This window comes from Anas platyrhynchos, chromosome 4 (genome assembly GCF_047663525.1).
Source record: "Anas platyrhynchos isolate ZD024472 breed Pekin duck chromosome 4, IASCAAS_PekinDuck_T2T, whole genome shotgun sequence".
Taxonomy (NCBI): Eukaryota; Metazoa; Chordata; class Aves; order Anseriformes; family Anatidae; genus Anas; species Anas platyrhynchos.
Genome location: NC_092590.1, coordinates 1,115,933 through 1,130,800, shown reverse-complemented (window position 1 = coordinate 1,130,800; position 14,868 = coordinate 1,115,933).

The following is a 14,868-nucleotide window of genomic DNA, read 5'->3' as shown; positions in this document are numbered from 1 at the left end:
CTGAGGTCACAATGCTGAGGTCCTATTTCTGAGGTCCTATTTCTGAGGTCCTATTGCTGAGGTCCTATTGCTGAGGTCCTATTGCTGAGGTCACAATGCTGAGGTCCTATTGCTGAGGTCACAATGCTGAGGTCACAATGCTGAAGTCACAATGCTGAGGTCCTAATGCTGAGGTCCTAATGCTGAGGTCCTATTGCTGAGGTCACAATGCTGAGGTCCTATTGCTGAGGCCCTATTGCTGAGGTCCTATTGCTATGGTCCGATTGCTGAGGTCACAATGCTGAGGTCCTATTGCTGAGGTCCTATTGCTGAGGTCCTATTGCTGAGGTCCTATTGCTGAGGTCCTATTGCTGAGGTCCTATTGCTGAGGTCCTATTGCTGAGGTCCTATTGCTGAGGTCCTATTGCTGAGGTCACAATGCTGAGGTCACAATGCTGAGGTCACAATGCTGAGGTCACAATGCTGAGGTCCTATTGCTGAGGTCACAATGCTGAGGTCACAATGCTGAGGTCACAATGCTGAGGTCACAATGCTGAGGTCACAATGCTGAGGTCACAATGCTGAGGTCACAATGCTGAGGTCCTATTGCTGAGGTCCTACTGCTGAGCTCCTATTGCTGAGCTCCTATTGCTGAGCTCCTATTGCTGAGCTCCTATTGCTGAGGTCCTATTGCTGAGCTCCTATTGCTGAGCTCCTATTGCTGAGCTCCTATTGCTGAGCTCCTATTGCTGAGCTCCTATTGCTGAGCTCCTATTGCTGAGCTCCTATTGCTGAGCTCCTATTGCTCATGTCATATTGCTGAGCTCCTATTGCTCATGTCATATTGCTGAGCTCCTATTGCTCATGTCATATTGCTGAGCTCCTATTGCTCATGTCATATTGCTGAGCTCCTATTGCTCATGTCATATTGCTGAGGTCCTACTCCTGAGGTCACAATGCAGAGGTGACAATGCTGAGGTCCTGTTGCTGAGGTCCTATTGCTGAGATCCTATTGCTGAGGTCACAATGCTGACGTCCTATTGCTGAGGTCACAATGGTGAGGTTACAATGCTGATGTCCTATTGCTGAGGTCCTATTGCTTAGGTCCTATTGTTGAGGTGCTATTGCTGAGGTCACAATGCTGAATTCTCATTGCTGAGGTCGTATTGCTTAGGAGACAATGCTGAGGTCCTATTGCTGAGGTCCTATTGCTGAGGTCCTATATCTGAGGTCATAATGCTGAGGCCCTATTGCTGAGGTGCTATTGCTGAGGTCCTATTGCTGAGGTCACAATGCTGAGGTCCTTTTGCTGAGGTCCTATTGATGAGATCACAATGCTGAGGTCCTATTGCTGAGGTCCTATTGCTGAGGTCCTATTGCTGAGGTCACAATGCAGAGGTCTTAATGCTGAGGTCCTATTGCTGAGGTCACAATGCTGAGGTCCTCTTGCTGAGGTCCTATTTCTGAGGTCATAATGCCGAGGTCACCATGCAGAGGTCACAATGCTGAGGTCCTATTGTTGAGGTGCTATTGCTGAGGTCCTATTTCTGAGGTCACAATGCTGAGGTCCTATTGCTGAGGTCCTATTGCTGAGGTCCTATTGCTGAGGTCCTATTGCTGAGGTCCTATTGCTGAGGTCCTATTGCTGAGGTACAATGCTGAATTCTCATTGCTGAGGTCGTATTGCTGAGGTCACAATGCTGAGTTCCTATTGCTGAGGTCCTATTGCTGAGGTCCTATTTCTGAGGTCACAATGCTGAGGTCCTATTTCTGAGGTCCTATTGCTGAGCTCCTATTGCTGAGGTCACAATGCAGAGGACACAATGCTGAGGTCCTATTGCTGAGGTCACAATGCAGAGGACACAATGCTGAGGTCCTATTGCTGAGGTCCTATTGCTTAGGTCCTATTGTTGAGGTCCTATTGCTGAGGTACAATGCTGAATTCTCATTGCTGAGGTCATATTGCTAAGGTCCTACTGCTGAGGTCCTACTGCTGAGGTCCTATTGCTGAGGTCCTATTGCTGAGGTCACAATGCTGAGGTCCTATTGCTGAGGTCCTATTGCTGAGGTCCTATTGCTGAGGTCCTATTGCTGAGGTCACAATGCTGAGGTCCTTTTGCTGAGGTCCTATTGCTGAGGTCCTATTGCTGAGGTCACAATGCTGAGGTCCTACTTCTGAGGTCACAATGCTGAGGTCCTATTGCTGAGGTCCTATTGCTGAGGTCCTATTGCTGAGGTCCTATTGCTGAGGTCACAATGCTGAGGTCCTATTGCTGAGGTCCTATTGCTGAGGTCCTATTGCTGAGGTCACAATGCTGAGGTCCTTTTGCTGAGGTCCTATTGCTATGGTCCTATTGCTGAGGTCACAATGCTGAGGTCCTATTGCTGAGGTCACAATGCAGAGGTCACAATGCTGAGGTCGTATTGCTGAGGTCACAATGCTGAGGTCCTATTGCTGAGGTCACAATGCTGAGGTCTTATTTATGAGGTCCTATTGCTGAGGTGCTATTGCTGAGGTCAGAATTATGAGGTCCTGTTGCTGAGGTCCTGTTGCTGAGGTCACTGTGCTGAGGTCCTATTGCTGAAGTCCTATTGCTGAGTTCACAATGCTGAGGTCCTATTGCTGAGGTCAGAAGGCTGAGGTCCTATTGCTGAGGACAAAATGCTGAGGTCACAATGCTGAGGTCCTATTGCTGAGGTCACAATGCTGAGGTCACAATGCTGAGGTCCTATTGCTGAGGTCCTATTGCTGAGTTCACAATGCTGAGGTCCGATTGCTGAGGTCACAATGCTGAGGTCCTATTGCTGACGTCACAGTGCTAAGGTCTTATTGCTGAGGTCCTATTGCTGAGGTCCTATTGCTGAGGTCTTATTGCTGAGGTCACAATGATGAGGTCCTATTGCTGTGGCCCTATTTCTGAGGTCACAATTCTGAGGTCCTATTGCTGAGGTCCTATTGCTGATGTCCTATTGCTGATGTCCTATTGCTGAGGTCCTATTGCTGAGGTCACAATGCTGAGGTCACAATGCTGAGGTCCTATTGCTGCTGTCCTATTTCTGAGGTCCTATTGCTGAGGTCACAATGCTGAGATCCTATTGCTGAGGTCCTATTGCTGATGTCCTATTGCTGAGGTCCTGTTGCTGAGGTCCTATTGCTTAGGTCACAATGCTGAGGTCACAATGCTGAGGTCCTATTGCTGAGGTCACAATGCTGAGGTCCTATTGCTAAGGTCTTATTGCTGAGGTCACAATGCTGAGGTCCTGTTTCTGAGGTCACAATGCTGAGGTCCTATTGCTGAGGTCCTATTGCTGAGGTCCTATTGGTGAGGTCCTATTGGTGAGGTCCTATTTCTGAGGTCCTATTTCTGAGGTCCTATTTCTGAGGTCCTATTGCTGAGGTCCTATTGCTGAGGTCAAAATGCTGAGGTCCTATTGCTGAGGTCACAATGCTGAGGTCACAATGCTGAGGTCACAATGCTGAGGTCACAATGCTGAGGTCCTATTTCTGAGGTCCTAATGCTGAGGTCCTATTACTGAGGTCACAATGCTGAGGTCCTATTGCTGAGGTCACAATGGTGAGGTCACAATGCTGAGGCCCTATTGCTGAGGTCCTATTGCTATGGTCCGATTGCTGAGGTCACAATGCTGAGGTCCTATTGCTGAGGTCACAATGCTGAGGTCCTATTGCTGAGGTCCTATTGCTGAGGTCACAATGCTGAGGTCCTATTGCTGAGGTCACAATGCTGAGGTCCTATTTCTAAGGTCTTATTGCTGAGGTCACAATGCTGAGTTCTCATTGCTGAGGTCCTATTGCTTAGGAGACAATGCTGAGGTCCTATTGCTGAGGTCCTATTGCTGAGGTCCTATTGCTGAGGTCCTATTGCTGAGGTCCTATTGCTGAGGTCCTATTGCTGAGGTCATAATGCTGAGGCCCTGTTGCTGAGGTCCTATTGCTGAGGTCCTATTGCTGAGGTCACAATGCTGACGTCCTATTGCTGAAGTCCTATTGCTGAGGTCACAATGCTGAGGTCCTATTGCTGAGGTCACAAGGGTGAGGTCCTATTGCTGAGGACAAAATGCTGAGGTCCTATTGCTGAGGTCTTATTGCTGAGGTCCTATTGCTGAGGTCCTATTGCTGAGGTCCTATTGCTGAGGTCCTATTGCTGAGGTCCTATTGCTGAGGTCCTATTGCTGAAGTCCTATTGCTGAGTTCACAATGCTGAGGTCCTATTGCTGAGGTCTTATTGCTGTGGTCCTATTGCTGAGGTCACAATGCTGAGGTCCTATTGCTGAGGTCAGAAGGCTGAGGTCCTATTGCTGAGGACAAAATGCTGAGGTCCTATTGCTATGGTCCTATTGCTGAGGTCACAATGCAGAGGTCACAATGCAGAGGTCACAATGCTGAGGTCTTATTGCTGAGGTCCTATAGTTGAGGTCCTATTGCTGAGGTCCTATTGCTGAGGTCCTATTTCTGAGGTCACAATGCTGAGGTCCTATTTCTGAGGTCACAATGCTGAGGTCCTATTGCTGAGCTCCTCTTGCTGAGGTTATAATGCAGAGGTCACAATGCTGAGGTCCTCTTGCTGAGGTCACAATGCTGAGGTCCTCTTGCTGAGGTCACAATGCTGAGGTTCTCTTGCTGAGGTCTTATTTCTGAGGTCCTATTGCTGAGGTCACAATGATGAAGTCCTATTGTTGAGGTCCTATTGCTGAGATCCTATTGCTGTGGTCCTATTGCTGAGGTCAAAATGCTGAGGTCCTATTGCTGAGGTCCTATTTCTGAGGTCACAATGCTGAGGTCCTATTGCTGAGGTCCTATTGCTGAGGTCCTATTGCTGAGGTCACAATGCATAGGTCCTATTGCTGAGGTCACAATGCTGAGGTCTTATTGCTGAGGTCCTATTGCTGAGGTCACAATGATGAGGTCCTATTGCTGAGGTTCTATTGCTGAGGTCACAATGCTGAGGTCCTGTTGCTGAGGTCCTATTGCTGAGGTTCTATTGCTGAGCTCACAATGCTGAGGTCCTGTTGCTGAGGTCCTATTGCTGAGGTCCTATTGCTGAGGTCACAATGCTGAGGTCCTATTGCTGAGGTCACAATGCAGAGGTCACAATGCTGAGGTCCTATTGCTGAGGTGCTATTGCTGAGGTCCTGTTGCTGAGGTCACTGTGCTGAGGTCCTATTGCTGAAGTCCTATTGCTGAGGTCACAATGCTGAGGTCCTATTGCTGAGGTCAAAAGGCTGAGGTCCCATTGCTGAGGTCCCATTGCTGAGGTCCCATTGCTGAGGTCACAATGATGAGGTCCTATTGCTGAGGTCCTATTGCTGAGGTGCTATTGCTGAGGTCCTGTTGCTGAGTTCACAGTGCTGAGGTCCTATTCCTGAGGTTTTATTGCTGTGGTCCTATTGCTGAGGTCCTATTGCTGAGGTCCTATTGCTGAGGTCCGATTGCTGAGGTCACAATGCTGAGGTCACAATGCTGAGTTCACAATGCTGAGGTCCTATTACTGATGTCACAATGCTGAGGTCACAAAGCTTAGGTGACAATGCTGAGGTCACAATGCTGAGGTCACAATGCTGAGGTCCTATTGCTGAGGTCCTATTGCTGAGGTCACAATGCTAAGGTCCTATTGCTGAGGTCCTATTGCTGAGGTCCTATTGCTGAGGTTACAATGCTGAGGTCCTATTGCTGAGGCCCTATTTCTGAGGTCACAATTCTGAGGTCCTATTGCTGAGGTCCTATTGCTGAGGTCCTATTGCTGAGGTCCTATTGCTGAGGTCACAATGCTGAGGTCCTTTTGCTGAGGTCCTATTGCTGAGGTCCTATTGCTGAGGTCACAACGCTGAGGTCACAATGCTGAGGTCCTACTTCTGAGGTCACAATGCTGAGGTCCTATTGCTGAGGTCCTATTGCTGAGGTCACAATGCTGAGGTCCTATTGCTGAGGTCACAATGCTGAGGTCCTATTGCTGAGGTCCTATTGCTGAGGTCCTATTGCTGAGGTCACAATGCTGAGGTCCTTTTGCTGAGGTCCTATTGCTATGGTCCTATTGCTGAGGTCACAATGCTGAGGTCCTATTGCTGAGGTCACAATGCAGAGGTCACAATGCTGAGGTCACAATGCTGAGGTCGTATTGCTTAGGTCCTATTTCTGAGGTCCTATTGCTGAGGTCACAATGCTGAGGTCTTATTTATGAGGTCCTATTGCTGAGGTGCTATTGCTGAGGTCAGAATTATGAGGTCCTGTTGCTGAGGTCCTGTTGCTGAGGTCACTGTGCTGAGGTCCTATTGCTGAAGTCCTATTGCTGAGTTCACAATGCTGAGGTCCTATTGCTGAGGTCAGAAGGCTGAGGTCCTATTGCTGAGGACAAAATGCTGAGGTCACAATGCTGAGGTCCTATTGCTGAGGTCACAATGCTGAGGTCACAATGCTGAGGTCCTATTGCTGAGGTCCTATTGCTGAGTTCACAATGCTGAGGTCCTACTGCTGAGGTCCGATTGCTGAGGTCACAATGCTGAGGTCCTATTGCTGACGTCACAGTGCTAAGGTCTTATTGCTGAGGTCCTATTGCTGAGGTCCTATTGCTGAGGTCTTATTGCTGAGGTCAAAATGATGAGGTCCTATTGCTGTGGCCCTATTTCTGAGGTCACAATTCTGAGGTCCTATTGCTAAGGTCTTATTGCTGAGGTCACAATGCTGAGGTCCTGTTTCTGAGGTCACAATGCTGAGGTCCTATTGCTGAGGTCCTATTGCTGAGGTCCTATTGCTGAGGTCCTATTGGTGAGGTCCTATTGGTGAGGTCACAATGCTGAGGTCCTATTTCTGAGGTCCTATTTCTGAGGTCCTATTGCTGAGGTCCTATTGCTGAGGTCAAAATGCTGAGGTCCTATTGCTGAGGTCACAATGCTGAGGTCACAATGCTGAGGTCACAATGCTGAGGTCCTATTTCTGAGGTCCTAATGCTGAGGTCCTATTACTGAGGTCACAATGCTGAGGTCCTATTGCTGAGGTCACAATGGTGAGGTCACAATGCTGAGGCCCTATTGCTGAGGTCCTATTGCTATGGTCCGATTGCTGAGGTCACAATGCTGAGGTCCTATTGCTGAGGTCACAATGCTGAGGTCCTATTGCTGAGGTCCTATTGCTGAGGTCACAATGCTGAGGTCCTATTTCTAAGGTCTTATTGCTGAGGTCACAATGCTGAGTTCTCATTGCTGAGGTCCTATTGCTTAGGAGACAATGCTGAGGTCCTATTGCTGAGGTCCTATTGCTGAGGTCCTATTGCTGAGGTCCTATTGCTGAGGTCCTATTGCTGAGGTCATAATGCTGACGCCCTATTGCTGAGGTCCTATTGCTGAGGTCCTATTGCTGATGTCACAATGCTGAGGTCCTATTGCTGAAGTCCTAATGCTGAGGTCACAATGCTGAGGTCCTATTGCTGAGGTCCTATTGCTGAGGTCCTATTGCTGAGGTCCTATTGCTGAAGTCCTATTGCTGAAGTCCTATTGCTGAGTTCACAATGCTGAGGTCCTATTGCTGAGGTCCTATTGCTGAGGTCATAATGCTGACGCCCTATTGCTGAGGTCCTATTGCTGAGGTCCTATTGCTGATGTCACAATGCTGAGGTCCTATTGCTGAGGTCCTATTGCTGAGGACAAAATGCTGAGGTCCTATTGCTGAGGTCCTATTGCTGAGGTCCTATTGCTGAGGTCCTATTGCTGAGGTCCTATTGCTGAGGTCCTATTGCTGAAGTCCTATTGCTGAAGTCCTATTGCTGAGTTCACAATGCTGAGGTCCTATTGCTGAGGTCTTATTGCTGTGGTCCTATTGCTGAGGTCACAATGCTGAGGTCCTATTGCTGAGGTCAGAAGGCTGAGGTCCTATTGCTGAGGACAAAATGCTGAGGTCCTATTGCTATGGTCCTATTGCTGAGGTCACAATGCAGAGGTCACAATGCTGAGGTCTTATTGCTGAGTTCCTATTGCTGAGGTCCTATTGCTGATGTCCTATTGCTGAGGTCCTATTTCTGAGGTCACAATGCTGAGGTCCTATTTCTGAGGTCACAATGCTGAGGTCCTATTGCTGAGCTCCTATTGCTGAGGTTATAATGCAGAGGACACAATGCTGAGGTCCTATTCCTGAGGTCACAATGCTGAGGTCCTCTTGCTGAGGTCACAATGCTGAGGTTCTATTGCTGAGGTCTTATTTCTGAGGTCCTATTGCTGAGGTCACAATGATGAAGTCCTATTGTTGAGGTCCTATTGCTGAGATCCTATTGCTGTGGTCCTATTTCTGAGGTCAAAATGCTGAGGTCCTATTGCTGAGGTCCTATTTCTGAGGTCAAAATGCTGAGGTCCTATTGCTGAGGTCCTATTGCTGAGGTCCTATTGCTGAGGTCCTATTGCTGAGGTCCTATTGCTGAGGTCACAATGCATAGGTCCTATTGCTGAGGTCACAATGCTGAGGTCTTATTGCTGAGGTCCTATTGCTGAGGTCACAATGATGAGGTCCTATTGCTGAGGTTCTATTGCTGAGGTCACAATGCTGAGGTCCTGTTGCTGAGGTCCTATTGCTGAGGTTCTATTGCTGAGCTCACAATGCTGAGGTCCTGTTGCTGAGGTCCTATTGCTGAGGTCCTATTGCTGAGGTCACAATGCTGAGGTCCTATTGCTGAGGTCACAATGCAGAGGTCACAATGCTGAGGTCCTATTGCTGAGGTGCTATTGCTGAGGTCCTGTTGCTGAGGTCACTGTGCTGAGGTCCTATTGCTGAAGTCCTATTGCTGAGGTCACAATGCTGAGGTCCTATTGCTGAGGTCCCATTGCTGAGGTCCCATTGCTGAGGTCCCATTGCTGAGGTCACAATGATGAGGTCCTATTGCTGAGGTCCTATTGCTGAGGTCCTATTGCTGAGGTCCTATTGCTGAGGTCCTGTTGCTGAGTTCACAGTGCTGAGGTCCTATTCCTGAGGTTTTATTGCTGTGGTCCTATTGCTGAGGTCCTATTGCTGAGGTCCTATTGCTGAGGTCCTATTGCTGAGGTCCTATTGCTGAGGTCCTATTGCTGAGGTCACAATGCTGAGGTCACAATGCTGAGGTCACAATGCTGAGGTCCTATTACTGATGTCACAATGCTGAGGTCACAAAGCTTAGGTGACAATGCTGAGGTCACAATGCTGAGGTCACAATGCTGAGGTCCTATTGCTGAGGTCCTATTGCTGAGGTCACAATGCTAAGGTCCTATTGCTGAGGTCCTATTGCTGAGGTCCTATTGCTGAGGTCACAATGCTGAGGTCACAATGCTGAGGTCCTATTGCTGAGGTCCTATTGCTGAGGTCCTATTGCTGAGGTCCTATTGCTGAGGTCACAATGCTGAGGTCCTATTGCTGAGGTCACAATGCTGAGGTCCTATTGCTGAGGTCCTATTGCTGAGGTCACAATGCTGATGTCACAATGCTGAAGTCCTATTGCTGAGGTCCTATTGCTGAGGTCACAATGCTGAGATCACAAGGCTGAGGTCACAAGGCTGAGGTCACAAGGCTGAGGTCACAAGGCTGAGGTCACAAGGCTGAGGTCACAAGGCTGAGGTCACAACGCTGAGGTCCTATTACTGATGTCACAATGCTGAGGTCACAATGCTGAGGTCCTATTGCTGAGGTCCTATTGCTGAGGTCCTATTGCTGAGGTCCTATTGCTGAGGTCACAAGGCTGAGGTCACAAGGCTGAGGTCCTATTGCTGAGGTCCTATTGCTTAGGTCACAATGCTGAGGCCACAATGCTGAGGTCCTATTGCTGAGGTCACAATGCTGAGGTCCTATTGCTAAGGTCTTATTGCTGAGGTCACAATGCTGAGGTCCTGTTTCTGAGGTCACAATGCTGAGGTCACAATGCTGAGGTCCTATTGCAGAGGTTCTATTCCTGAGGTCCTATTGCTGAGGTCACAATGCTGAGGTCCTATTTCTGAGGTCCTATTGCTGAAGTCCTATTGCTGAGGACACAATGCTGAGGTCCTATTGCTGAAGTCCTATTGCTGAGGTCACAATGCTGAGGTCACAATGCTGAGGTCCTAATGCTGAGGTCCTATTGCTGAGGTCACAATGCTGAGGTCACAATGCTGAGGTCCTATTGCTAAGGTCTTATTGCTGAGTTCACAATGCTGAGGTCTTATTGCTGAGGTCACAATGCTGAGGTCACAATGCTGAGGTTCTATTGCTGAGGTCCTATTGCTATGGTCCGATTGCTGAGGTCACAATGCTGAGGTCCTATTGCTCATGTCCTATTGCTGAGGTCCTATTGCTGAGGTCACAAGGCTGAGGTCACAATGCTGAGGTCCTATTACTGATGTCACAATGCTGAGGTCACAAAGCTTAGGTCCTATTGCTGAGGTCCTATTGCTGAGGTCCTATTGCTGAGGTCACAAGGCTGAGGTCCTATTCCTGAGGTAACAAGGCTGAGGTCCTATTGCTAAGGTCACAATGCTGAGGTCCTATTGCTGAGGTCCTATTGCTGAGGTCCTGTTGCTGAGGTCACATTGCTGAGGTCACAATGCTGAGGTCCTATTGCTGAGGTCACAATTCTGAGGTCCTATTGCTAAGGTCTTATTACTGAGGTCACAATGCTGAGGTCCTATTGCTGAGGTCACAATGCTGAGGTCACAATGCAGAGGTGACAATGCTGAGGTCCTATTTCTGAGGTCCTATTGTTGAGGTCCTATTGCTGAGGTCACAATGCTGACGTCCTATTGCTGAGGTCACAATGGTGAGGTTTCAATGCTGATGTCCTATAGCTGAGGTCCTATTGCTTAGGTCCTATTGTTGAGGTGCTATTGCTGAGGTCACAATGCTGAATTCTCATTGCTGAGGTCGTATTGCTTAGGAGACAATGCTGAGGTCCTATTGCTGAGGTCCTATTGCTGAGGTCACAATGCTGAGGTCACAATGCTGAGGTCCTATTGCTGAGGTGCTATTGCTGAGGTCCTATTGCTGAGGTCACAATGCTGAGGTCCTTTTGCTGAGGTCCTATTTCTGAGATCACAATGCTGAGGTCCTATTGCGGAGGTCCTATTGCTGAGGTCCTATTGCTGAGGTCCTATTGCTGAGGTCCTATTGCTGAGGTCACAATGCTGAGGTCCTATTGCTGAGGTCCTATTGCTGAGGTCACAATGCTGAGGTCCTATTCCTTAGGTCCTAGTGCTGAGGTCCTATTGCTGAGGTCACAATGCTGAGGTCTTATTGCTGAGGTCCTATTGCTGGGGTCCTATTGCTGAGGTGCTATTGCTGAGGTCACAATGCTAAGGTCCTATTGCTGAGGTCACAATGCTGAGGTCCTATTGCAGAGGTCACAATGCTGAGGTCACAATGCTGAGGTCCTATTTCTGAGGTCCTATTGCTGAGGTCACAATGCTGAGGTCTTATTGCTCAGGTCCTATTGCTGGGGTCCTATTGCTGAGGTGCTATGTCTGAGGTCACAATGATGACGTCCTATTGCTGAGGTCCTATTGCTGAGGTCAAAATGCTGAGGTCCTATTGCTGAGGTCACAATGCAGAGGTCACAATGCTGACGTCCTATTGCTGAGGTCACAATGTTGAGGTCCTATTGCTGAGGTCACTGTGCTGAGGTCCTATAGCTGAAATCCTATTGCTGAGGTCACAATGCTGAGGTCCTATTGCTGAGGTCACAAGCCTGAGGTCCAATTGCTGAGGACAAAATGCTGAGGTCCTATTGCTGAGGTCCTATTGCTGAGGTCCTATTGCTGAGGTCACAATGCTGAGGTCCTATTGCTGAGGTCACAATGCTGAGGTCTTATTGCTGAGGTCCTATTGCTGGGGTCCTATTGCTGAGGTGCTATTGCTGAGGTCACAATGATGAGGTCCTATTGCTGAGGTCCTATTGCTGAGGTCACAATGCTGAGGTCCTATTGCTGAGGTCACAATGCTGAGGTCCTATTTCTGAGGTCACAATGCTGAGGTCCTATTGCTGAGGTCACAATGCTGAGGTCTTATTGCTCAGGTCCTATTGCTGGGGTCCTATTGCTGAGGTGCTATAGCTGAGGTCACAATGATGACGTCCTATTGCTGAGGTCCTATTGCTGACGTCCTATTGCTGACGTCCTATTGCTGAGGTCACAATGCTGACGTCCTATTGCTGAGGTCACAATGCTGAGGTCCTATTGCTGAGGTCACTGTGCTGAGGTCCTATAGCTGAAATCCTATTGCTGAGGTAACAATGCTGAGGTCCTATTGCTGAGGTCACAATGGTGAGGTTACAATGCTGATGTCCTATTGCTGAGGTCCTATTGCTTAGGTCCTATTGTTGAGGTGCTATTGCTGAGGTCACAATACTGAATTATCATTGCTGAGGTCCTATTGCTGAGGTCACAATGCTGAGGTCCTTTTGCTGAGCTCCTATTGCTGAGGTCACAATGCTGAGGTCCTATTGCTGACGTCCTATTGCTGAGGTCACAATTCTGAGGTCCTATTGCTGAGGTCCTATTGCTGTGGTCCTATTGCTGAGGTCACAATGGTGAGGTCCTATTGCTGAGGTCCTATTGCTGAGGCTACAATGGTGAGGTCCTATTGCTGAGGTCCTATTGCTGAGGTCACAATGCTGAGGTCACGATGCTGAGGTCCTACTGCTGAGGTCCTATTGCTGAGGTCCTATTTCTGAGGTCACAATGCTGAGGTCCTATTGCTGAGGTCACAATGCTGAGGTCTTATTGCTGAGGTCCTATTGCTGTGGTCCTATTGCTGAGGTGCTATTGCTGAGGTCACAATGATCAGGTCCTATTGCTGAGGTCCTATTGCTGAGGTCACAGTGCTGAGGTCCTATTGCTGAGGTCCTATTGCTGAGGTCCTATTGCTGAGGTCCTATTGCTGAGGTCCTATTGCTGAGGTCCTATTGCTGAGGTCACAATGCTGAGTTCACAATGCTGAGGTCCTATTGATGAGGTCACAATGCAGAGGTCACAATGCTGAGGTCTTATTGCTGAGGTCCTATTGCTGGGGTCCTATTGCTGAGGTGCTATTGCTGAGGTCACAATGATGAGGTCCTATTTCTGAGGTCCTATTGCTGAGGTCACAGTGCTAAGGTCCTATTGCTGAGGTGATATTGCTGAGGTCCTATTGCTGAGGTCCTATTGCTTAGGTCCTATTGCTGAGGTCACAATGCTGAGGTCACAATGCTGAGGTCACAATGCTGAGGTCACAATGCTGAGGTCACAATGCTGAGGTCACAATGCTGAGGTCCTATTGCTGAGGTCACAATGCTGAGGTCACAATGCTGAGGTCCTACTGCTGAGGTCCTATTGCCCACGTCATATTGCTGAGTTCCTACTGCTGAGGTCACATTTCTGAGGTCACAATGCAGAGGTGACAATGCTGAGGTCCTATTGCTGAGGTCCTATTGTTGAGGTCCTATTGCTGAGGTCACAATGCTGACGTCCTATTGCTGAGGTCACAATGGTGAGGTTACAATGCTGATGTCCTATTGCTGAGGTCCTATTGCTTAGGTCCTATTGTTGAGGTGCTATTGCTGAGGTCCTAATACTGAATTCTCATTGCTGAGGTCCTATTGCTGAGGTCACAATGCTGAGGTGCTATTGCTGAGGTGCTATTGCTGAGGTCCTATTGCTGAGGTCACAATGCTGAGGTCCTTTTGCTGAGGTCCTATTTCTGAGATCACAATGCTGAGGTCCTATTGCTGAGGTCCTATTGCTGAGGTCCTATTGCTGAGGTCACAATGCAGAGGTCTTAATGCTGAGGTCCTATTGCTGAGGTCACAATGCTGAGGTCCTCTTGCTGAGGTCACAATGCTGAGGTCCTATTGCTGAGGTATTATTGCTGAGGTCCTATTGCTGAGGTCACAATGCTGAGGTCATATTGCTGAGGTCCTATTGCTGAGGTCACAATGCTGAGGTCACAATGCTGAGGTCCTATTGCTGAGGTCCTATTGCTGAGGTCACAATGCTGAGGTCCTATTGCTGAGGTCCTATTGCTTAGGTCCTAGTGCTGAGGTCACAATGCTGAGGTCCTATTGCTGAGGTCACAATGCTGAGGTCCTATTGCTGGGGTCCTATTGCTGAGGTGCTATTGCTGAGGTCACAATGATGAGGTCCTATTGCTGAGGTCCTATTGCTGAGGTCACAATGCTGAGGTCCTATTGCTGAGGTCACAATGCTGAGGTCACAATGCTGAGGTCCTATTTCTGAGGTCACAATGCTGAGGTCCTATTGCTGAGGTCACAATGCTGAGGTCCTATTGCTGAGGTCCTATTGCTGAGGTCCTATTGCTGAGGTCCTATTGCTGAGGTCCTATTGCTGAGGTCACAATGATGACGTCCTATTGCTGAGGTCACAATGCTGAGGTCCTATTGCTGAGGTCCTATTGCTGAGGTCACAATGCTGAGGTCCTATTGCTGAGGTCACAATGCTGAGGTCCTATTGCTGAGGTCCTATTGCTGAGGTCCTATTGCTGAGGTCCTATTGCTGAGGTCCTATTGCTGAGGTCACAATACTGAGGTCCTATAGCTGAAATCCTATTGCTGAGGACAAAATGCTGAGGTCCTATTGCTGAGGTCACAATGCTGAGGTCCTATTGCTGAGGTCCTATTGCTGAGGTCCTATTGCTGAGGTCCTATTGCTGAGGTCCTATTGCTGAGGTCCTATTGCTGAGGTCCTATTGCTGAGGTCCTATTGCTGAGTTCACAATGCTGAGGTCCTATTGCTGAGGTCTTATTGCTGTGGTCCTATTGCTGAGGTCCTATTGCTGAGGTCCTATTGCTGAGGTCCTATTGCTGAGGTCCTATTGCTGAGGTCCTATTGCTGAGGTCACAATGCTGAGGTCACAATGCTGAGGTCCTATTGCTGAGGTCCTATTGCTGAGGTCACAGTGCT